At 53.0% G+C, this 22,646-nt stretch overlaps 1 pseudogene across 1 annotated transcript in view; it reads right to left on the reverse strand.

Annotated features, from left to right (window-relative positions):
- Nucleotides 1-2,484: 2,484 nt before the first annotated feature.
- LOC143696041 (uncharacterized) overlaps nt 2,485-22,646 on the reverse strand; it is a 90,229-nt pseudogene continuing 70,067 nt past the window's right edge. Inside the window, exons 4-8 of the transcript XR_013185491.1 lie at nt 14,293-14,726; nt 12,312-12,364; nt 11,193-11,420; nt 10,546-10,630; nt 2,485-2,627 (exon numbers count right to left, since the gene is read on the reverse strand). The product of XR_013185491.1 is annotated as an uncharacterized LOC143696041 (transcript). The remainder of the gene's footprint in view (nt 2,628-10,545; nt 10,631-11,192; nt 11,421-12,311; nt 12,365-14,292; nt 14,727-22,646) is intronic.

A 22,646-nucleotide genomic window follows, 5' to 3' on the forward strand; every position in this document is an offset into this window, starting at 1 on the left:
CCACACCCATAATCCCAGTTCTATCATTCCATTTTGGGAGCCTTCTCCACAGCCTCAGGCCAAATGCAGTGTTCTCTTGGGGGTCAGTGTCTGTCAGCTCAGAAAGTCTGAAATTCTCAGCAGCCCGGGTCCCAACAGGTAACAATGTTCTCCTGTGTTCCAGTAGGTTCCATTAGGCCCAGCTCTGTCACCATGGACACCTGGTTCCATGGATTCCATTGGGTGACAATGTTCTCTAGTGTCACCATGGACACCTGGTTCCATGAGATTCCATTGGGTAACAATGTTCTCCAGTGTCACCATGGACACCTGGTTCCATGGATTCCATTGGGTGACAATGTTCTCCAGTGTTCCATCAGGCCCAGCTCTGTCACCACGGACACTCAGTTCCATGGGCAGTGGCCGTGTCCCAGTGGCAGCTGTGTTCCATGGCATCCCACTGTCTGACAAGGGACAGCTTGTTCCAGGACATTCCATGGGGCTGGGAATGGGGAGGGGTCTGGGATTGTGGGGATGCATCCATTCCGGAACTGGGACAGGGTCTCTCCCTGGCACTGGGGTCCAGGATTGGGTCAGGGACCCTCCCCGTTCCTGTTCTGGTTCCCGATCCCGATGCCGTTCCCAATCCCAATCCTGATCCTAATCCCAATCCTATTCCTGATCCCCCTCCTATTCCTGTTCACAGTCCCGTTCCCGATCCCATTCCCGTTTGCGTTCCTGTTCCCAATCCTGATCCCACCGCTGTTCCGAGGTATTGGCTCCAATCTCAACCCCGACCCCAAACCCGGGGGGGGGGGGGGCAAACACTGGGGTCAAACACTCCAAATCCTGGGGTCAACACCCCCAACCCCAAATCCTGGGGGTTCAAACACTGGGGGGGGTTCAAACACCCCCAAACCCAAACTGTGGGATCTCAACCTGCCCCCCAGCTCAAACCCCAAATTTTACCCCAAATTTTACCTAAATCCCAGATCCTGGGGTGTCAAACACTCCCCAGTTCCCAAACATTGGGGTGAAATCCCCCCCGACCCCAAAGCCTGGGGTTTGACATATTTGGGATGTCCAACACCCCTCCGTTCCCAAAGTCTGGGGTCAAACACCCCCTAAATCCCAAATCCTTAGGTGTCAAACATCCCCAAACCCCAAAGTTTGGGGTCAAACCCCCCAATACCCAAACTTTGGGGTCAAAGGCCCCCCGAACCCAAACTCTGGGGTGTTAAACCCCCCTGATCCCCCAACTTTGGGGTTAAATCCCCCCCAAATCCTGGGGTCAATTCCCTAAATTCTCAAACTTTGGGGTCAAACCCCCCAGATCCTCAAATCTTGGTGTTTGAAATATCTGGGGTGTCCAACTGCCCTGATCCCAAATTTTGGGGGTCAAACCTGATCCAACTGCCTTGATCCCTAAATCGTGGGGACAAAAATTCCCAAACCCCAAAGTCTGGGAACAAAAACCCCCAAATCACATAACCTGGGGTTTCAAACATCCCCAACTCCAAAAGTTTGGGGTCAAAAACCCCCAAAACCCGAGGTGTCCAACCCCCCAGACCCCAAATTTTAAGATCAAACCCCCCCAATCCCCAAAGTTTGGGGTCAAGACTCCCCCAATCCCCAACCCCCCCTCCCCCAAACCCACTTCAGCCCGGGGGCACAATGGGGTTTATTTGGGGTTATTTGGAATTGTTTGGGGTTTGTTTGGGGTTATTTGGGGTTTATTTGGGGCAGCTCCAGGTGCAATGTCTGCAGAGAGACCCTGGGTACAATGCTGGGACAAAAAAGGGGGATTGGGGTGGAAATTGGGGGATTCAGGATGGGGAAAGATTCTGGGTGGGAAGAGGGGATTTAAGGTGAACAGGGAAGGATTTGGGGTGGAAAAAGGAGATTTGGGGTGGTAAAAGGCAATTGGGATGGAAAAGGGAGATATTGGGATGGGAAAAGGGATTTGGTACACACAAAGGATTTGGGGTGGAAAAAGGAGAATTTGTGGCGGGAAAAGGATGATTTGGGGTAGGAAAAGGAATTTTGGGGTGCACAAAGAAGGATTTGGGGTAAAAAAAAGGAGATTTGGGATGAAGAGAGATTTTGGGGTTGAAAAAAGGAGGATTTGGGGGTAAAATGAGGATTTGGGATTAAAAAAAAGAAGGATTTGCGATAAAAAAGGAGGATTTGCGCAGAGCTGATCTTACCTGGGGGAGTGGGGGCACGTGGGGAGTTTGGGGTAGGGTCAGCACTGTTTTTTGGGCAGTTTTCTGGGATTTTGGGGTGTTTCTATGGGATTTGGGGTGGTCTGGAGGGAGTTTAGGGTGTTTCTATGGTATTTTGGGGTGCTTCCATGAGATTTTGGGGTGGTTTGGAGGGATTTGGGGTGTTTTGGGGCAGATTTTTGGTATTTAGGGTTTGAGGCAGTTTTTTGGGATTTTGGGGTATTTCAGGCCCATTGTTTTGGGTTCGAGGGTGTTTTGGTGGTGTTTGGGGTGTTGTGGGTCACTTTTTGGCACAGGAGATCTTCCTGGCACTGCTCTGGGTGATGCTGAAGCCCTGCAGGGCCTCGCAGGCGGCACCCGCCTGCACCTCGGGCTCCAACTGCACCCAGGCGATGTCGCGGGGCCCGGGCACCAGGGCAGCTCCTGAACCCCGGGAACCTGGGCTGGGAACGGGGCCAGGAGAGCCCCAGACACCCGGGAGTGTTCCACAGACACCCGGGAATGTTCCCCAGACACCCGGGAGTGTTCCCCAGAAACCTGGGAGTGTTCCCCAGAAACGCAGGAGTGTTCCCCAGAAACCTGGGAATATTCCTCCAGAAACCTGGGAGTGTTCTCCAAAAAACCCAGGAATGTTCCCCCAAAAACCCAGGAATGTTCTCCCCAAAATTCAGATATGTTCCCCAAAAAAATCCAGGAATGTTTCCTCAAAAATCCTGGAACATTCCCAAAAAATGAGGAATTTTCCCCAGAAAATCCAGAAACACTCCCCCCCCAAAAATCCAAAACCAACCCAGTTCTCCATGCAGAAACATTCCCAAAAATCCAGAAATCCCTCCCCGAAAAATCCAGAAGACCTCCCCAAAAAAATCAGAAATTGTCTCCTAAAAAATCCAGAAAATTCCACTAAAATTCAAGAAATTTCCTCCCTAAAATATCCAGAATTTCCTCCCCCCAAATTCTGTTCTTTCCCAAAAATCCAGACATTCCCCCCAAAATCCTGATACTTTCCCAAAACAATCCAGCCCCAAGCCCCCCTCACCCCTCTCGCCCCCCAAGCCCCAGAATCCCCCAATGCCCAAAGGGCCCGGAATGCCCGGGATGCCCGGGATGCCGGGATTGCCCCAGATCTTCCTGGGTGCAGAGCATGGGGAGCAGCAGCTCCTTGGGCTCCTCAGGGAGCGGGGCAGGAACAGGATGTGCTTCGGGGCTCTGCCCACAACTGGGGAAACGGGAGAAAAACCCCAACATCAGCAACAAATCTGCCCCAAACCTGCCCCAAGCAGGCCCCAAATCTGCCCAAAGTCACTCTGGATACACACCAAACCATCTGCCCAAAATCCCACCAAAATCCTCCATGCTTTGACCCAGGGCTGTCTCATCATTTTTAAGCATTTTTCAGAGTTCCAAGAAATGATATCTCAGCTTGGTGGGAAGCCTCCTCTAAACTGATGGCATTGTGACATCTATTCTCAGTAATCAGATGCAGCCCCAATTATTACAGAACCACTCCAACAGTTTGCTGGGTTTAAAGCATCTCTGTGCTGAGGGAATTTTGGAGGAGATAGCTCTTGCATGGTTCATTAGTCTGTCACTCCCAGACCTTTACTCCTCAGCGCTGTTCTCAAGAGCCTTGTTTTAAATGATGTTCAGGGAATTCTCTCCCACTTAGAGCTTGGGTGGTGGCCAGGCCTTGGCTCTGCCTGGACGGGAATTTGCCAACAGACCCAGATGTTTTCTGCATCAAAACTGAATTTGAGTTGCTTTGACTTGGCAATTTGACCCTCTAGACATGACAGTTGGACTACTTTTAAAGGGAACTTGGGAATTATTATCTGGAAATAATGATCCAAGTCCCCCCTGAATCGAGGTTTGTCAGCTGTTTGCAAACTCTGGGATGATAGTACATTATTGCAGAGATTGCTATTTACCTAATTCCACCTACGTTGTTAGCTTTGTCTGCTATTTGAAATGTTCCTGATTGTTGTATCCAAATTATTCCTAATTGCTGTTGTTTCTTGTCCACTGCATTATTTTACTGTGATGTTGCTTCATACTCATAACAAAAGACATGCATCTCATTCTTAAAAAACATAAAAGAAGAGGACTGAACGCCTTAAGAACGTTCAAATAATGCATTATGTACATGAGACATTTGGACAAGGAATCATTTTGAATAATGCAATATTTACATTAGGATTTGGAAAAAATATCATCCCATCTAAATCCCAATTGAGTGTACCACAGTGCAGCCTGATTGATTCATTCCCTTCAGGAGAAGATGTGCCTGTGTTTTATCATCAGCAGCTCAAAGCAGTCACCTGTTCATTCCATCAGATACTGATCAGCTCTGAAAAAATGAGGCCCAGTGCAGAGAGAAATAACCTCATCACCTTGCAGCCTTTGTGGCCAGAGCAGGAGCAGGAGGAGGCCTGGCCAGACACGGCTGTGTCTGGGCACTGACAGAGGCAATTTGCCAGCAAAAGCCTCCTGGCATCCTCATGGTACAGAGCTCCTACGAACCTTCTCCAGTTATTCCCTGTTCCAGCAGCCAGGAGGACATTCAGTGGTGTCAAAGATCAACATTTCCAGCTCAAAGATCTCATACTTCTGAACTGATTGGAAACAATGGTCATTTCTTTCCATTTCCCTAAGAGACATTGGACATTATTCTTTTGTCTTCTCATGCTGCAAAACCCTGTGTTAATGACTTGATGGAATTTGGTAAGTTTTGTTGATTGTAAGTGGTCTTTTATCTCTCTTATCCCATATCTAACAGATAACCAGTGATAACCTTGATGAGATAATGCCCTGACAAGAGTGAGCTGTTTCAACATCAGAACATAGGAGCCTTTTTTAAATATAACGAGAAGGGGGAGATGTCACGGCAGGTAGGATAATGATAAAAGAAAGGCCTTATGAAATCAGGCCTTATTCTGCCATACTAATAGCTGGCCTGTCATCTCTTCTGAGTGCAGCTAAGCAGTTACAAGTTCCCATGGGAAGCTATTGTGAGAATGAGACTTTGTGAACAATTTGTTCTGTGGTTGAAAAACAAATGCACCTGCAACAACAAGGGATTTGTCCATGAGCATCAGTGAAGAGAACAGGTAAACAATACAACGGAGAGATTTGATGATCTATTTTATTAATCAATAATAGAATAACTGCTAAGAAATCTATTAACTAACTAAAGGGGAGAGGCCCAGTGCGGAAAGGACGTGGTGAGACATTGGCACATCGAGTGAGTTGCACTCCCATAACCTCTAGGCTACCAGGTCATGGTCTCACATAGTCCTATGGTTTTTTAAAATTTTATTTATTTTTTAAATTTTTTTAAATCATCAAAATAAAATATAATATACACAATTAAAAAGATGTCATAAAAATTTAATGATATAATCAAAACACATTTATTCAAAACTATCAGAACATATATACATCTCTAACTATGAAACCTGAAACATAAATCCTGTTCTTCAAACACTCTTTGGACAGTCGTCAGTTTCTTCCTGAACTTGAAGGACAGACAGCTCTTCTGGACTGGAGGCAATGACTTTGTGGGTAAGGGAACATCAGAAGCGTCCAGAGAAAACTTCTTGGTACGCCTGCAGCCAGTCAGATCTGTGAAGTGGAGACAAAAAGTTTAACAGAGACCGAAAAGCACACCTAAAGCATCTGAAGCTCTGTATTTATGGGACAGACATCCTGGAAGCTTCTAAACAGCTGCACAGGGAAACATGCTCCTGCTGGCAGCAACTTGAGGCAGGCCGGGGGAAAACCCTGAGCCACTTCCCCAGAGCTATCACAGAACAGTCTGGCCTCTGGGCTGCCCTGGGACAGCAGGGAGCACAGAGCCCTGTGCTCTCTAGGAATGGCTCAGCTGCACATGCACCCTCCTGCTCCTCTCCCTGCCCCACAGCTCAGCAGCCCTACAGCTCCAGGGGCACTGGCAGCAGTACAGCTCATTGCAGGGGGCACATGCAGCACACAGCTGTTCCCTGGCAATGTGCACAGCCTCTCTGAGCTGCCACAAGACCCTTCCTCCCAACAGAGAGTGGCCCAGCTCCCACCTTACCTTTTTCTGAGGCTGATCTATGTTCCTGGCTGCATTTAAGCTGTGGTTCTCTGGGCTAATATAAATCCAGGTCCGGCTTGCTCAGGATTAAAGCCTACACGGAATTGCATAGACGGAAGATAAAAGACGAGAAGCGCTCTTTGCCACATGGAGACAAGTATCCAGTTTATTAGCTTGAGACGGGACACTTCTGGTGGCAGCGACCACCCAGGTAGCAAAGAGGCAGAACCACACCTGCCATAGGGTTGTATGCCCCAGGTGATGGGGGCGGGGAAAGAGGACTGTGGCCAATGAGACAACATTGGGGAGGGGTGAGGGGAGGGACCACGTGTGGGACAGATCACTAAGGGGGGGGGGGGTATGGGGACAAACCATGTGATGAGAAAGGGGGAATAAACGGTCTACGTGACCTGACATACCCAGTAAAATTTTCCCATCACCAGGGTAAAAACACCAACTAAATGAGCTATTAAGTGCACTACAACACCTCCACCTTTTCTGTTAACTAAAAGTAAAAGGAAATGTGTCGGACTATTTCTGCTGCTGCTGATGAATTTGTCCACCACTCATGGTTTGCAGGCCTGTCAATTTGCTTTAGTTCCACAAACTCTGAGCGGTTGACTTCTGCGGTACTGGAGACCAAAGGTTGATAGCCTTTAAAAGTATGCGATGTAGAATCCCCAATGCTAACATGACTAGGAAAAGAACAACAAAAACCAACAAAATTGTCCTAACTGTAGAGGTCCACCACCCCGAGAGTCCCCAGTCCTTGAACAATCCACTGAATCGGTCCTCAGATTCCTGCTTGACTCATCCGATCAGGCTTTTCATTTCTCGGAGAATTGTGTGGACGTTGGGTGCTTTTGATGTTAGGTTCATGCAGCACAGTCCTTCAAATTCCTGGCACTCGTGTCCATGCAGCAGCAGGAGGAAATCTAGACATTGGGTCTTTCGCTGCTGCTGTGGACAGACATATATTTTCCTGTTGGAGCATCTGTGCCAGGCTCACCCAGATGTTTTGGCGTGGCTGAGGAACGATCCACGCAGCTGTGAGACTGCTCAGCATGAACAGGATGACAACTCGGACAAGGCTCATTGTGAGGTTAGGTGGGAGGTAGATTTTCTGTTCTACAAAGGAAAAAAAACATTTTTGTAAAAAACACATACAAGTTCACGGGTCTGCCGGAATGCAGCTAACTGTCTTAGGGAGATTCTTCCTTCTTTTTCCAGCGCCGTCTTTTCTTGGAAGCGACAGCTGCTGGCTTCTTATTCCCGTCTGCTGGAGCTGGATTTTTGGGGACAAAAGGTTTTACCCACTTTTGGGGCATCCATCGAGGGCCTGAGGGGGTGGATACACATGCATAACCACGCCCACAGGTGACGAGCTCATAAGGACGCTTGGTCTCCCAGGTTTCTGGGTCCTTAATGAGAACTGGTGGATGCTGTGACAACTTAAACTGATTGTTATTATTGAAATGACATATTACCAGAGGGTTCATGTTTTCAAATGAACAATTCAGAAAATTGATGGTAAACAAGGCTTTGCAGAGCTTTTGTTGTGGAGTCATCCACGCTGCAGAATTGCCCTGCCTAGCCAGGACCTCTTTGAGCGTGTGGTAGGCATGCTCAATCACAGCTTGACCTGTGGGGGAGTGGGGAATGCCTGTCTTATGCTCCACTCCCCACTGCTGGACAAACTCTAGGAACTCCTTGGAGGCGTACACTGGGCCATTGTCAGTTTTAATTTCCCTAGGGACCCCCAATACTGAAAAGGCTTGCAGCAAGTGGTGTTTGGCATGCGCAGCCCTTTCCCCTGCGTGGGCAGAGGCATAAACCGCACCTGAGTATGTGTCTATGCTGACATGTATGTATTTCATGCGGCCAAAACTGGGAATGTGTGTGATGTCTGTCTGCCACACTTCGCAGCTCCCAAGGCCTCGGGGGTTAACCCCAACACCCAGGGATGGCACTGCCTGAAGCTGGCAACTGGGACAGGTGGCCACAATGGCTCGAGCCTGACTGCGTGTTAACTGGAACTGACGGATTAGACCTGGAACATTTTGATGGTATTGCTGGTGACTTAGCTTTGCCTGTTGAAAGACGTCTGGAAGGCGTGCCATTTCTGCTGGGGTGGCAAGGGAATCTGCTTTGCGAAACCTTCTGCGACCTCACCTGGCAAATCAGTGTTTGACCTCACATGCATCACACAGAAAGGGTGCTCCCGCTGTGAAACCAAATGAATTAGTTTCGAGAGTAACCTGTGGAGATGGCCATCCTCAATCTCTTTGAGAACTGCCTGCTCTGCCCTGGACACTACTCCCGCCACATAGGCTGAATCAGTAACCAAATTAATTGGCTCCGAAAACTTCTCAAAGGCTCTCACAACTGCGGCCAGTTCAGCGATCTGGGGTGACCCCTCCACAAACTCAACATCAGCTCCCCAGTGCTGGGTCTGGGGATTTCTCCAAGTCATCACCGACTTGTGGGATGCTCCGGACACATCAGTGAACACTGTAAGTGCCTTGAGTGGCCTACAACTCCTTTTCTCAGGAGCAATGAGGTGGAATTCCTCATTGAACAGCTTGTGTGACAGGGCCTGGACTGATGTAGCTGTCCAGGGATAGCTGGAGACTGGCATTGCTCTGGAGCAGGTCGTTGAACCTCTTTTTGGTCAACCTCTTGGGAGAGCTCTTTCCCTCCTTAGCAAGGTGGACTGGAAGGTGAATACACTGAAAGTCACAACCAACCAGCTCACACAATCTGAACCTGGCCTTCCAGATCAGCTGAGCTGTTAGCTCCTGTGGCTGTGTGATGGTTTTGGATCGCTGATGGGAGAGGAAAACCCACTCTATGATTAGAAGTGGATCTCTTTGTACTTCAAACCACTGGAATATCAACCCGTGTATGTGTGGTAACTTCCCTAAAACAACGAATTCAAAAGGCAGCTTGGGCTTGTAACAATGAGCCTGCCTCTCGGCCAAAGCCTTCTGCACTTTTTGGAGGGTGGTTTTTGCCTCTGGGGTCAGTTCCCTGGGAGAGGCTAGTTCTCTCTCTCCCTTCAGTAAATTGAGAAGGGGAGCTAGATCCCGGTTGGTGAGACCCAGCCAAGGCCTGACCCAGTTCAAAGACCCACACAAGGAATGGAGATCTGCTAGGGTTTTGGGATCAGTCTTAATTTCCAATTTCTGTGGAACAATGGTCCACGCAGTGATTTGCAAGCCCAACTAATTACAAGGTGGCATCCTCTGAACCTTGTCTTCCTGCAGTTGGAATCCAGCAGAGGTTAAAACTTTAACCAATAGGTCAAGTGTGTCTTGGAGTATTATGTTATCAGGGGCACACACAAGCACATCATCCATGTAGTGTAGGATGATTGCCTCTTTTTTCTGGGTGCGCACTGGGGACAGCAATGAAGCCATGTACCCCTGGCAGATGGATGGACTGCATTTCATCCCCTGAGGCAATACTTTCCAGTGGTAGCGTTTCACTGGGGCTTTTCGGTTGGTGGTGGGAACCGAGAAGGCAAACGGTGGTGCATCCTCTGGGTATAGGGGAATATGGAAGAAACAGTCCTTGATGTCTAGGACAGCCAAGTGCCAATTTTGGGGGAGCATTGTTGGGGAGGGCATCCCTGGTTGGAGAGACCCCATGTCCGTAATTCTTTTGTTTATTTCTCTTAAATCATGGAGGAGCCGCCACTTATCCTTCCCTGGCTTTTTTATTACAATGACTGGGGAATTCCAGCAGCTAGATGTCTCTTCAATGTGTCCTTTAGCCAATTGTTTTGCTACAAGCTCCTCGACCGCCTCTATATTTTCATTACTGAGTGGCCACTGTTTTACCAAGACTGGGTCATTTTTCAGCCATGTTAATTTGTGGGCGAGGCGCTCGACAGTGGCCACTTCTAAAAATCCCGCAGTGTCTTAGGGATGACCAATTTGACCCCCCACTGGAACACGGTGTCTCTACCCCACGAGGGAGCTTTGTAATTAGTAACAAATGGACGGACACTGGCCAATTTTCCATCTGGTCCCTCAATTTGCACAATGCTCTTTGATATCTTTGCCAATGTGAATCCTCCTACACCTTGGATTTGACCAGCCACGGGCTGCAAATCCCAATGTGACAGCCACAAACTTTCAGGTATGATTGTCACATCTGCCCCTGTGTCAAGCAACCCTTCCACGTGAAGATGTTCTGTTCCACGCATTAGGTTGCATCCCATAACGGGTTTGTCCTTGCCAACCACTTCTACCCAGTATGTACCTGGTGCCTTGTCATCTACTGAAATTTCTGCTGGAACAGGAATGGCCTGGGCGATGATTTGCCCCTTGGCCAAAAAGAAGGGTGGCTGTGGACAGCACACCAGGAGAAGGAGGTTAGGTATGTCCCCTTTGATGGTCATGGGAGCCACCTCAATCTCCATGGGTGTGTGTGCAGTGTCCCCAATAACAAAGTACTCACTGTCCAATCTTGTGCGATCTTTTGTCAAGCTCTGCAAGTCCTCTGGCAGGTCCACTCCAATGGTTGTCCACTGGGTAGACCTGAAAGCAAACGCTTTGGTGGTCACAAGCTTGAAATGCTTGTGAGACCACCAGATTTTATCCTGTAAATGGTTATTTTGTTTTCCCACACCCTGCTTCCCTTCCTCCCCCTGTTCTGTTTTGAGGGAGGTTTCCCCTTCCTCGCTGCATTTATGTTGTGGCGCCAGGCGGGTGGGCGCTGGCATCAGGGTTTTTTGGTGTGAAGGGTGTCTTTTGTTGCTGGCTTTGGGGGCAGTCCTGGGCAAAGTGTCCTGGTTTTTTGCATATAAAGCAAATGACATGTTGAAATTGTTCTGGTGACATCTGTTGCCTCCTCACTCCTGGAGATACAGCTGCCACTGTCTCTGGGTTTGTTTGCCTTGACCACACCTCCCGTGCAGCGAACAGTTCTGCCTTCTTAGCACACGCTTCGATCATCTCTGCCAGTGTAGGTGGGGGGTTGAGAGGCAGTCCTAGGAGCACCCTGCTGCAGACTTCATTGGCATTCCTCTGTGCCATCTCTTTCACTATCTCCATTGGTGTCTTGTGGTCCCGTACTTGTCTCTCAACCTGTGCACGGAGCCGGTCGACAAACTGCAAGAAACTTTCTGAAGGAGACTGTTTAATGTCAAGGGAAATTACCACTAGCTTCAGCAGTTGGTAGCTGGTTAAAAGCCTTATCTGCAGCATATGAAATCTTATCTAGAATGAATTTTGACAACACCCGAGCTTGGTACTCAGGCTTAGCCCACTCTCCCTCGCCGCACAGATGTTCATAAGTAATGTTATTATTCTCTAAATCTTTGGCACCCTGAGGGGTTTGCTTAAGTTCTTCTACAATATCTCTGAGAGATCTCTTCCAGGAGCTCTCCCATAGATCGAACTCTGACTGGGTAAGCAGGCACGGGAAAAGATCTACAATGTCAGCAGGAACAAATTCAAGGGATGTTAATGTAGCTTTCATCATGCTTCTAAAAATTTCACTATTTCTCCCAAATTCCAATTGACTTTTACATAACTCACGCTTTGAGTGATGTGAGAAGGGCTGGTAAGTTCTAGGACCGGTCCTACCACCCGTGTATTGAACAGGGGCTACCAAGGGGATGACTTCTTCCTCTCTGTTTTGGACCCTAGGATTTCTCCCTTCAGCCCCACCCCCATGGGACCCGGCGGGAGGACCACCCCCTCCCCCAGCCCCACTGCCTTGGGAACTGGGAAGGGGACCACCCCCTCCCCCAGCTCCACTGCCTTGGGCACTGGGAAGGGGAAGCACCCTTCACCCCACCCCCATGGAGAGTGGGAGGGGGTACACCCCTTGCCTCTGCCCCCCCCAGTCCGGCACCTTGGTAAATGGGAGGGGGGACATCCCCCTCCTCCTGCCCCAGCCCCATGGGAACCAGGCAAGGGCCCACCCCCCCAGCCCTCGGCCCCACCCCCCCAGCCCTCGGCCCCACCCCCCAGCCCTTGGCCCCACCCCCTGGGAGGGGGAGGGTGTGCTCTCGGCCCCACCCTCTTGGGACTCGGGCAAGGGGGCGTGGGGAACAGGCAGGGGGGCGGGACAACTGTGGAAACCAGGGGCGGGGTTACAGGATGACATTATAGGGGGTGGGGACTCGAAAGGAGGGGGAGGAGCGTCCAATGGAAGGAAGGGGTTGTGGGACCGGAAGGGGTTGGGGAAGGGGACAGGTGGGCGAAAAGGATTGTGGGGAGAAGAAGGGTAGGGGGAGGGCTGAAACACGTGGATGCTGCCATTTTGGGCTCCGGCCATGCGGTCAGCAGTATTGTGAATGCCAACCATGTGGTCGCAGCCATTTTGGGAAAGGGGGGGGGGGGGGGGTTAGGACACTGAAACGGGGTAACAGGGATTAGGTTAGAGGAGTGCAGGGAAGATGGTCTGTCAGCCTGCGCACAACTGCCAGGGCCAGGGCACTGGGAGAGAGGCGGCGGGCCAGGGGAGCATTGGCAGTGCCAGGTACCCTGAAATTTCTGGGGTGCCTCGCTCCTCTCTCTCAATTCAGGGGCAGAGGGTTTGGGGGGAGGGGTAGGGGAAGCTGCAGGAGGGGAGATTTGCTCTGGCTGTCCTTTCAAATTCCTCTTCAGGACTTCTTTCCGAATTACCAGGAACACAGGGAAAAATTGAGACACTGTTCCATCTCCCTGTTCTGCCTTTGCTGTTAACAAGGCTCCAATTTTATCCCAGGCAGAGACAGAATTAACATTTTGCTGGGTAAACTGAGGGAAATGAAAAGATATCCAGCGAACAAACCACTTCAAAACTGCTTTGGAGATCATAATGTTTCCACTACTTAGGGTTTCTAAAATTAGGGTATACATGCTTCTCTATGCCACAGAAAACTTAGCACCCATATCTGCTTTCTGTAACACGTAAATCTACCTTCTTTACAATGAGCACAAACAACACTGAAAGCATTGAGTCCACAGCCAATCCAGAAAATAAAAACCGGGCAGCCTCCCTCCCCCCTCCTCTCCGGGGAAGACGAAGCTGCTTGCATATAAGACTGCATGGCATTTAAAAAGGCAAACAGCAGCTGCTGGCAACCCCGCGCACCATGTGGCCGCCGTGTGGCTGCCTGGAGCCGGGTCCCGCTGCATGCTGGGGCAAGTGGGAGTGACTGGGGCCCTGCTGGGAGAGACTGGGATCATACTGGGAGTGCCTTGGACTATGCTAGGGGAGAAGTGGGAGAACTGGGAACACACTGGATGAAAGTGGCAGGAACTGGGAGCAACTGGGACTGTGCTGGGAACAATTTGCATCATCATAGGGAAGGACTGGGAGGGACTGGGCTCATACTGGGAGGAACTGGAATCATGCAGGGAGTGATGGGAAGTGGCCAGGATTATACTGGGAGTGCATAGGCCCATACTGGGCATGACTGGGGTCATACTGGGAGCGGCTGGGCTCATACTGGGAGTGCTGAGGAAACTGGAAGCACACGGGGGGACCAACTGGGCTCATACTGGGAGCAGCCACTCCTGGCCCCAGGACCCCCAAAAACACCTCCCAGGTGTCCCCCTGATGTCCCCCCGAGGGCCATCTGCGGCTCAGCTTTGGAGCCCTGCCAGCTGCAAACATCCCCCCCCAAAAAACCCCAAACCCAGGCAACCCCTGGGATATTTGGGCCCAGCTCCCCCTGCCCGGGCACCTGTGGGATGGGGGGCGATGCTCCCAGGGCTGCGGCGACTCCAGGGAGAGCCCGGGCCACGAGATTCTTCCTCTCCTCTTGTGCTGCGGCTGCTCGGCCTCTTCCTCCCTCCCTCCTTCTCCTCCATTCCCCAAGGCCGAACCCTGAGGGGAAAGGGGGCGACAAAAGGGTGGGAATCATGAGGGGAAAGGGGCGGGCTCAGGCCAAGGGCGGCAACTGTGATGGGACACTCTGGGAGGCGGCACTCTGCAAACAGAACTGCAACAGGCTGGAAATGAACGGGAAAGAAATCGGTAAGTCTGAGAATTTTATTTGCTGTCAAATACATCCTGCACAGCCAGCTTCACACAAGCCCCTCCGTGAGCTGGAGCAGCGCACAAAGCTGCTCCTGCACTTGGGGCACTCACAGGGCTTCCCTTACCGGTGCCTCTGTTGGTGTTTTGTCAAGTTAGAGCTGCTGGAGCTCTTCCCACACTGGGGACACTCATAGGGCCTCTCCCCAGTGTGGATGCACCGGTGGGTGACAAGGGACAAGTTGTACTTGAATCCCTTCCCGCAGCTGGGACAGCGGAAGGGCCTCTCCTCTGTGTGAATCTGATAGTGCAGGAGGAGATTGGAGCTGGTCAGAAACCTCTTCCTTCATTTATCACACTCGTAGGGCCTCTCCCCAGTGTGGGTGCGCTGGTGGGTGATGAGGTGGGAGTTGCGCTGGAATCCCTTCCGGCAGCTGGGGCACTGGAAGGGCCTCTCCTCTGTGTGACTCTGAGAGTGCTGGAGGAGAATGGAGCTGGTCTGAAACCTCTTCCCACACTCGGAACAGCCAGGGCCATGCTGGACTGGGAGGTGGAGCAGCACAAAGGGGAAAGGGGCACTGACTTCCTCCTCACCTGCCTCAGTGTCCCGGAGCATCTTCCTCTTCCTCACAGCCTCCCAGGGGTTGGTAATGGGAAAACCTGGTTTGGGGAAAACAAGGGATGAGCACGTTTGTAGGAGCGTCGGGTGTAGGACGGTCGGGATGGATGGAGACAAGAGATCTCCGAAGCCAGGTCGTGGAACTTGCGGTTTATTGCAAAGGGCCTGGGTGCAGGGCCCTGCTTAGAGCTGCCAGCTACAGCTTGGAGCAGGCCCGAGAGAAGAGAGGGGTAGAGAGGATGAAAGGGTAAGACCGTAAGAGGGTAAGAGTGGAAGAGAGTAAGGTTCCCGTTATAATACAATAAATCTTCTGTGCTGAGTATTCTATTTCTCACTAACCAATATAGTACAAGATACAAATCCTATAGCATTTACATACAGCCTGTAAGAATCATTACATCACCATACTGTGTTACATTTTAAACCCTAAAAGTTCCTCTTTGGACCCCTTCTGCTGAGCTAGTAGGGTCTGCTCTGACCCTTGGACCTGTCTGCAAGCAGAGGGAATTGTTTAATCAGAAGGGGATTACCTTCAGTTGGGCCACACCATTGCTTTCCAGTGGTTCAGTAACTAAGGTATCTCAAAGCTTCCTTTCATTTCAGACTTGCTTATAGTTTCTATATTCTCAAAATCTTTTGCCAGACAATCATATTTATCATATTTATGAAACAAGAAAGCCTGTTTCATCATCCCCAACACACATTGAGTTTGAAGGTCCCTCCACCCAAGTCCATCTCTACAAGTCACCAGCCATCTGGGCTCCAGAAAAACCTCCCAAACACCAAGATTCAGCACTGAAAAAGCCTCCCAGGAGTTCCTTGTCCCTGGTCCCTCCCCTGTGGTGTTCGGGGGTTCCCCCCTGTCCCAGCTGCTGGGGTCACGCTTGGATTGGGGGTCCCCCTTCTCCTCAGTGCCCGCCCTGCCCAGGCTGCTGGCAGTGCCAGCAATGCCAAAAGCTGCCTCCTCTTCCCTCTCCCCATTTCGGGACGCCGGGGCCTTTTGGGCTCCCGGGCTCCCTTCTCCCCTCATTCTCTGCTCTGGGCTGCAGCGGCTCCAATGAGTCCCCCCTGCCCCTCTCCAGGCTCTTGAGGCTCCCGCCAATGGCAGCGCTCCCCCCTCTCTGGGCTCCCCACTTTGGGCTCCTGGGGGACACAGAGCTCTGCTCCTCCAGGCTGCCTCTGCCGGCAGCCGCCACCGCCACCGCCCGATGTCCCCCCGAGGGGCCTTTTCCTCTCAGCCTTGGACTTCTTCATTCTCCAAACATCCTCCCAAACACCCAACTGGGAGTGACTTGGAACATGCTGGTGGGCTACACTGGGAGATACTGGGAGGGACTGGAACAAAAGTGAAAGAGAGCAACTGGAACCATGTGGAGCACAACTGGTTCATACTGGCAGGGACTGGGAGCACACTGGGCTCCATTTTTGGATCATACTGGAGGGACTGGACTAATACTGGGAGTATCTGAGAGCAACTGGGAACACACCCTGCACATCATCCCCCATACTGGGCCTGACTGGGAGCAACTGGGAGCACGCTGGCAGCAAATGGCATCATACTGGGACTGACTGGGCTGATCTAGGAAGCAACTGGAACCACGCTTGAGGTAGATGGGACCATACTGGGAGAGACTGGAAGAAACTGGATTATACTTGGACCAAACTGGGAGGCCTGGCATGTGACTGGGATCAAACTGGAGCTTACTGGGATCATAGTGGGGTTGAAAGGGAGCGACTGGGATCACACTTTGGGCTACTGGGAGCAGCTGAAGAAAACTGGGATCATGCTGCAAGCAAACTGGAGGAACTGGGAAGGGCTGGATGCATGCTGGGGGCAACTGGGATATTCTGGGCATGACTGGGGGATCATACTGGGATAACTGACACCTTACTGGGGCCACTGGCAGTGCCTGGAAATGACTACAGACATGCTGGGGCAACTGGGATATACTGGGAGTGTCTGTAACCATACTGGGGTGACTGGAACCACAGTGGAAACAACTGGGAGCATGCTGGGGAGAACTGGGACCACACTGGGGGCAACTGGGAGTGAGTGGGACCATGCTGGGAGGGACTGGGATCATATGGGGAGGGACTGGGACTAGAGCAGGGGCAACTGGGTTCAACTGGGACCATACTGGGAGTGTCTGTAACCATTGGGGAGTGATGGAAGCCCACTGGGAACATCTGGGCCCATGCTGGGAGCAACTGGGATCACACTGGGGGCACTGGCATCAGACTGGGAGTGACTGGGAGCAACTGGGATTAGACTGCAAGGGACTGGGATCATACTGGGAGTGGCTACACTCATAGTGGCATTATACTGGGATTATACTGGGTGTGAATGGAACCTGACTGGGGCTTACTGGGAGCTACTGGGCCTATGTTGGGAGGAAAATGTGACACACTGGGAGCAACTAGGATTGGCTGGAAGGTACTGGAACCATGCTGAGAGGACTGAGACTACAACTGGGGCAACTGGGATCATCCTGGGAGCAACTGGGGCCACCCTTTGAGCAACAGATAGAAACTGGGATGATGCTAGAGGAAACTGGGAGGAACTGGGAAAGACTGGGATCATTCTGAGGTAACTCAAACATACTGGGAGTGTCTCTAACCATACTGGGGGCACTGGAACCACACTGGGAACAGCTGGGATCATGCTGGGAGCAACTGGGACGATGCTGGGGGAAACTGAATCTACCCTGGAGGCAACTGGGCACCACTGGGACCCTGCTGGGAGGGACTGGGACTATTCTTGGGGCAACTGGGATCATCATGGGAGGAACTGGGAACATCTGGAATTATGCTGGGAGCAACTGGGATCACACTGGGATCCCAGTGAGAGCAGCTGAGTCCATACTGGGTTACACTGGGATCTCATTGAGAGCGACTGGAATCACACTGGGATTCACTGGGAGTGGCTGGTTTGCGGATTTCGGAGGGTTTGGATTTTGGGGGATTTTATTGGCATTTTGAGGTGCAGTTTTTCTGGGGGTGTTTGGGAGTTTATTGAAATTTTTTGTGGCTCTTTTTGGAATTTTGGGTTTTTTACTGGGATTTTGTTGTGATTTTTTGGGATTCTCAGAAATTCCTGGGGTTTTATTGGGATTTTTAGGAGATTTTGGGGCATTTTATTGGAATTGTGGTGGCATTTAGTGGGATTCATTGGAGATTAGAGGTTTTTGGGATTTTTGGTGGTATTTGGGGGATTTTGTGGGGTTTTTTGGGTGTTGCCAGGATTTCTTTAGATCTTGGGGGTGATTTTGTGGGACTTTTTATGGTTTTGGGGACATTTTGGGGGGATTTGCGGAGCTTAATCAGGATTTTTGGGGTTATTGAGATTTCAAAGGATTTTGTGGTCTTTTATTGGGATTCTAGGGTGTTCTAATGGGATTTTGAGAGATTTAATTGGGATTTAGTGCGTGTTATTGGGACTTTCAGGGCTTTTAAGGAGATTTTGGTGCCTCTCAGCCCTTCCCCACACTCAGGGACTGCCCCAAAGCCCCCCTAAAATTCCACAAAAACCCCACAAAATCCCCAAAAATTACAAGAAAACCCTTGAAAACCCCAGAGAATCCCACAATATCCCCGTGGAACTTACCAAAATTTAAAAAATTTAAAAAACCTCACAAAAATGTCAATAAATCCTCCCCCAAGAAAGCCCCCACAACTGCAACAAAACACCCAAAATCCAAAACCCCCAAATCACCAAAAAACCGTAAAATCATAAACATCCCTAAACCAAATGGTTTTCCTCAAAGACCCCAATAATTTGCCCCAAAGCTCCCCCAAAATTCCCCAAAACCCTCTCAAACCCTCACTGGGGCCATCCTGGATCAGGGGTCACCAGCTGGTGGAACAGGAGCCACTTCAGGCAGCCCTCGGAGGTTTTTGGGGAGGGGGCACCATGGGAGACTCCCCAAAAACCGCGGGGGGGGAACCCCTGCTGTGCCCCCTCCCCTGAAATCCCCAGATCCCAGTTCAGGGTGGGCCTGGGACCCCCCGGGACCCCCAAATCTCCCCCAGGACCCCTCCAGGAACCCCAAACCCCCCAGAGCCCCCCAGGGTTGGCCCAGGACCACTCTGGACCCCCAAACCCTTACCAGGACCCCCAAAACCTCCCCAGGACCCTCAGACCCCCCAGTTCTCCCCAAAGTTCACCCCAGACCCACCTGAGCCACCCCCAAATCCATCAGACTCCCCCAAATTTCTCAAGACCCACCTCAAAACACCCCAGATCGACTCACAATCCCCCAGTTCCTCTCAAAATCCCCTCAGACCCTCCCAATTTCCCTCAGATCCCCCTAAACCCACCTGAGAATGCTCCACACCCTCTCAAGCTTCCCCCTCAGACCCACCAAAACCCCCTTAGACCCCCTGATTCCCCCCAAATCCACCACACACCCACGTGTTTCCCGTCCATGCCCCAAAAAATCCCCAATTTCCCCTAAGACCCGCCCCAAACCCCCCCAGTTTCCCCTAGGGCCCCACCTCAGCTCCACCTCAGCCGCTCTCCCCTCACAATTCCCTGCCTCCGCCCTGTGTACGGGAGCTCCCAGCCAATAGCGACGCACCCCGCCTCGATTTAACCAATCACGAGCTGCCTGGACCCAAGTCAACCAATCACGGCGCAGCTCCACTCAACAACACCCGCCTTTCCTGCGCCGCCCCAGCCAATCAGAGGCGAGCCAGAAGCGGCACCCCATTCCCCGCCGCCCCCAGGACCCGCGGGCCTCGGGACAGGAGGGGGAGGGGCCTGAGAGGGGATCGGGAGGGTGGGGGAGGGTCCGGGGGGGTCTGGGGGGGGCTTTGGGGAGGGGCCGGGGGTTTGGGGGGATCTGGGGATGGGTCCTGGGGCATTGTGGGGGGACCTGGGGGGTGCGGATGGGTCCTAGGAGGGGTCTCGAGGAGGGGTCGTGAGACATGAGACACTCATGCCACAGTGTAAGCTGTAAGCTTCCTTAGCCAATCGTGTTATGACACAGAAACCTACAGGCACTGCATCCTAAACTTCTTGTTTACCATTGGAACTACTTTGATTTTTTCTAGATCTTGAACTCTAAAACACTAAACTTTCCTCCACTTAAACTTTCCTCCCCGTGTCTCTGCTATGAACTAGAAATCTGCATTCTTGTTTCTAGCACCTAAGTTTGGAAGCCCTTTCCAAGGTGTCCGATCAAATCCTGTCTTTAATTCTAAGCTTTGCTGACAAGACCAAAGGTCTGCGATTTCCCTGCATTTGGCTTTCCAACAACACTGATGCTGTTAGTTCCAGAGTGCCCAGGATCCGTCTGGCAAGTCAGCTCTGGCAGGAAGAAGGCGGCTGCCAGGGGGCTGCTTGTGGCCTCTGACAGCCCCATTGCTCAGGGCTTGCCAGCGCCCCAGCCCCTCAGGCCCTGCCCCAGCGCGGCCAAGCTGCCCGGCAGCAGCGCCGCAGCCCCACAGCAGCTCCAGAGCAGCCCCAGGCAGAGGCACCTGGGAGCCCTCAGCAAGGCAGCCAGCAGCAGACGGGCAGGAGGGCACGGATGGCGCTTCCTGCCTGGCACAGGGCTTGTGGCCATCTCCAGGCAGCGCTCTGGCAGGGATCCCCGCAGCTCCGGCCCCTGCCCAGCCGCTCTGTGGGCAGCACAAAGGCTTCAGCAGAACCACCAGAGGCCAAGGGGCTTCTGGCCATTTCCCCTTGCCCACTGCACGCCTGGGCAGCTGGCTGAGCACAAGCACCCTTTATCCCCTCTGCCCCTAGGCCCTGCGCACCCTGGGCAGCAAAAGAAAGATCCTGGCAGTCTGTGTATTAGAACACAGTCTATATTTACACGGTAAAGGAAAAAAAAAAAGAAAAGAACATTCTAGAAGTAAAAGAAAATTCCTCCTGACTCAGGTGGCCCCAGCAAAAAGAGCTTCTGGGATCAGCTCTCCACAGAGCTCTGTCAGGGCAGGCAGCCGAGCCACGACACACGAGGCCGTGCCTTCCATGCCCTGCGCAGGTGATTTCGGAGCCACTGGAAGCTGGAGATGGGAGCCCGCTCTCCTGACTTGAGGATGCACAGTGTTTGAATAGCCAAGCTTCCAACGGCGAGGCTGATGTCATTTGTTTTGTCTTCAAGGGCTGCAAGAGAGAGCAACAGAGCCACGGTCAGAGCCGGATGTGCGGGGAGCCGAGGAGAGCCCCCTGCAAGGGCCATGCCAGCCGGCTCTTGCCATGGCCAGGAGGGAGCAGGGAGCAAGGCGATCAGGCTAAAGCTGCGGGCCACCAATGGCCCCCGTGGCCCTGAAAGCTCAGTGTGCTCTGGCCACGGGAGCAGAGCCCTCCGCAGCCGGGGCAGGGCTTGCAGCTCCCCCCTGGCAGCCCCCGCTGCCAGCCCGCTGCCCTCACTCACCAGTGCAGATCAGCTGCAGCTCTCGCTGCTGCCCCCTCAGGCGCCGCCCGGCCATGCCTGTGAACACAGAGCCTGTCACGGCGGCAGCGGCACAGCTCCCTGCCAGCGGCGCTGCCGGCGCTGTGGCCACACGGGCTGCTGGCCCGGCAGGGCTCAGCCCGGCCCTTGGCGCACGCTGCCGCCCCAGGGCACGGCTGCCAGAGGGCGGCAGCAGCAATGCCCAGCCCAGGCGGGGCTCCACGGCGCCGGGCCCGGCTGGCGCTGCCGGGGCAGCAGGCGGGGCCGGGGCCGAGCTGCGGCGGGCCGGGCCGGGGAGGGAGCGCGGGCTCGTGGCTCACCCATGAAGCTGATGGCCGCCTCTCGCAGGGGCTCCTGCGGGCTCTGCAGGTAGCGCAGGGCCCGGCGCAGGTGCTCGGCCGCTCGGCTCCTGTCCTCTGCCAGCTGCAGAGAGCGGCAGGAGGGAAGGCTTGGCGCGGGCTCAGCCCCTGGGCCGGGCGCTGCCTGCGCCCAGCCCCGGCCTCCCCTGCCCGCACAGCCCTGAGGCGCGGCCAGCAGCCGCCGGCCAAGGGCTCCCGAGGGGAGGGGGCAGCGGGCCGGCTGCTGCCCGGGGAGCCGCGGTGCCGCCCCGCAGCCCCGCCGGGCCGGGGCTCCACGGGCACCCGGCTCGGGCCCACGGGAGCCTGGAGAGGAGCCCGCGCGGCCTCTGGCTGCCGCAGCGGGCAGGGGCACAGCTGCCCGGCCCGCACACTGAGCACCGCCCTCAGGAGCCTGCTCCAGCCTGAGGCTGGGCCTTGCAGGCCCTCCTTACCAGGCACTCGCTGAATTTCCACAGTTTCTGCTCCTTCACCAGCTTCTTGAGATCATCAACTTGACCGCACAAAGCAGCGTTTCCCGAGAAGCCTGGGGAGCAGCAGGGAGGCGGAGATGGCCCCACAGCCCAGGGCACAGAAGCCACGTCCCCATGCCATGGCCTGGAGGAGGCTGCGATCCAGCAGGCGCAGGGCAGGAGGCAGCTGAGCCCCCTGCCAGGGAAACAGCAGCAGCCCAGGAGTCCTCACCTCTACCACACGCTGATTCTCATCATGGCAGTGGAAGCAGAGTGCAAGCAGGCTCTGTTGCACAGGGCTTTCCAAAGGTTTTTCTCTCTCTTCCAAATACTCCTGAAGAGTTTTAGGGACAGCAGCTGTACCTGGTTATTATTCTGTAGGAAAAAAAAGGAAAAACTACCTCAGCATTGGCTCCTGCAGGCCCTCCTGGGCACAGGGCTGGAAATGCACAGGGCACACAGTTTCCAGGCAGCAGCCAGTGGCTGTGGCTGGGGGCACAGAGCCTTACGTGGTCAAAGAGTGGCAGGAGCGCCTCAGCCAGCTGCAGGGCAGTGGGCGTTG

The sequence above is a fragment of the Agelaius phoeniceus genome, chromosome 28 (genome assembly GCF_051311805.1).
Source record: "Agelaius phoeniceus isolate bAgePho1 chromosome 28, bAgePho1.hap1, whole genome shotgun sequence".
In the NCBI taxonomy this organism is placed as follows: domain Eukaryota; kingdom Metazoa; phylum Chordata; class Aves; order Passeriformes; family Icteridae; genus Agelaius; species Agelaius phoeniceus.